Here is a 2,414-nt window from a genome sequence, read left to right as displayed (position 1 = left end):
ATAAAAAAAGTCTTTAAAATATATTTTTCCGTTAATCAATTTTACATCGTCTAAGTATTACATATGATCTTACCGCTTAAGAAAATATATTTAGTATAAGTATGAAAAAACACATGGCGAGGATCCTCCATTCTGTCGCATTCTTACATACATGTTAATGTGTTAGTGTCATATACCATGGAAGGCATGTACACAAATTAGTCCTATTCTAAGAAAAATGTAAACTTCCTTTTACAATGTTCTTGATGTCTAACGTGTAGCTACTCCATTGGTCAGAATAGCTGTCTCCACTGCATCCTCTGCTTGCAAAAACTGCACTGTTATATACTTTTTCCTGTGAAATGAATTTTTTTTAAACATTAGTTGTCGAATTGGGAATGGATTACATACATACAGATATATTCTGAAAACTTCTAATCATTCCACCGAACAGGGCAGCTGACTATACAATTTTGCCATTCACGATTTATTCTTCCTCCTCCATCTAATGTCCTGTGCCCTTGCATTCTTCTGTCGCTCAATGCTCCAGGCCTTCCTCCACACGTTCATACATCATGGTTGTCTTTACCGAGTCTTGGCATTGAGACAGACATCGCTCTTGCTTCTGCAAAGAGCCCACCTACTTCCGTTCAGTTACCTTATGCCTGGTCTTGGCAGTGAAGGTACCCTTTATAACAATAAATAAAAAAAAAACGCAAGTCGCTGACTTGCCCAAGGCACACCAAACTACTCAGTAGGCCGAACACCTCGTAGTTATCCAAAACTGTATTTGTCAAGTCGTACCATGCATCCTAACACCTCTTTCTCTTTACCTATTTGACTTATCTGAAACAACCGTCTGTATGGACCTCTTCCTATATTATAATGGGAAAGAGTGGAAATCTATTCATAGTTCTAAAACACACCTAAGAAGCCCATTGTCCGTAAACAAAAGCAAAATGTGAATTTACTCTTCAAAACAAAATTATTCAGGCAACAGTTTACCTTAACAACAATGATATTTACCCAAATTTTCTTCTCTGACATGTTTACTCAAACAAAATCCTGACTTGCACAGTTGACCACATACATTTAACATTTACAATTAGAATATAAAAATTTCTTATGATGTTTCAAAATGTTCTTTTGCAAATTAAAGATAAAATACCTTACTACTACTACCCCACATTATTCTTGTTATTCTACGTGACATGATGTACACCAAGAGATTTTCCGGACTTCAGACTTTCGAGCTCAACAGAATTCGCACGGGCAATCCCTCGTACACGTACAGGTCCGTAGCAGGCTCAGTCTTTTCTGCCGGTTAGACAGACGGTGGGGTTTCACGAGGACTTTCTAGCCTATCCGAAATTCCCTGACTGTTCCCTGTTTGTCTGCTTGTTCTTTGCGTGTCTGCCCTGCTACTTTTATATTCTGGAGCACCTGACGTACGATTTCCTCGTATCTAAGTCTGGGTCTTGGGGGGAAATCTACAATGTCACGTATTAATTCCGGAGGGTGCTTGTTATTTAGCACTGTGACCGGAGGGTAATCTGTCGTCGTGCCGTGTGGCAACTCACTGATTACGTCTTGGAAGTTTCGCAAGTACACGTCTCAGCTCACGTGGTTCTTAGCTCAATATACTCTGCAAAGGGCCCCCAGGTACATCATAACGCACTCACTTGGATTGGAACTAGGAAGATACCTGTTGATGTATGTCGGTCTGATGTTGTACCGGTGCAATGTGTCCTTACACTTCTGTGAACGATATTGTGGACCATTATCTGACAGCATTGTTTGACGCGCCCTCATTGCTGCAAGAAGTCCAGACGCAATGCGTTGCTGATCGATGTACCTGTTGCCTTTTTTAGAGGTGTCAGCGTCACAAACTTGGACGTCAACTCAGTTACAACCATAATGTACGTATACCCTCATGATGTTTTACGCAGGAGTCCTGTGAGATGAGATCGGACGCTGCTGTTTCCCGCAATTTGGAGGGAACAGTCGGGTACATTGCTGCCTGCGTGCGCACAGTAAGTGTTTTGCCTCTTTGACAAAGTTTGCAAACGCCCAGTACCTTGCGTATTCTCCTCTCCACGTTTCACAAGTGACGCAGGTTCTTCAAATTTAAGAAGCACTTTTTCGAGCCAAAGTGAGCGCTACTGATATGCTTGTACCAGATTACTTTGTTCACGATGTCATCTGGTACAGACAGTACCCACACGGTGCTATTCACCTTACGCCTATAGAAAAGCACTCCTTTTGCTGAGAAGGTCTGTGTCCTATCTCTATATTTTCTTACACACTGAGTAGGTGTAGGTCATTATCTACATCTACAGCTACATAGTTACTCTACAAATCACACTTAAGTGCCTGGCAGAGAGTTCATCGAACCATTTTCATACTACTTCTCTACCATTCCACTCGCGAATGGC

This window comes from Schistocerca nitens, chromosome 8, assembly GCF_023898315.1.
Source record: "Schistocerca nitens isolate TAMUIC-IGC-003100 chromosome 8, iqSchNite1.1, whole genome shotgun sequence".
Lineage (NCBI taxonomy): Eukaryota > Metazoa > Arthropoda > Insecta > Orthoptera > Acrididae > Schistocerca > Schistocerca nitens.
This window is presented reverse-complemented; position numbering follows the sequence as displayed.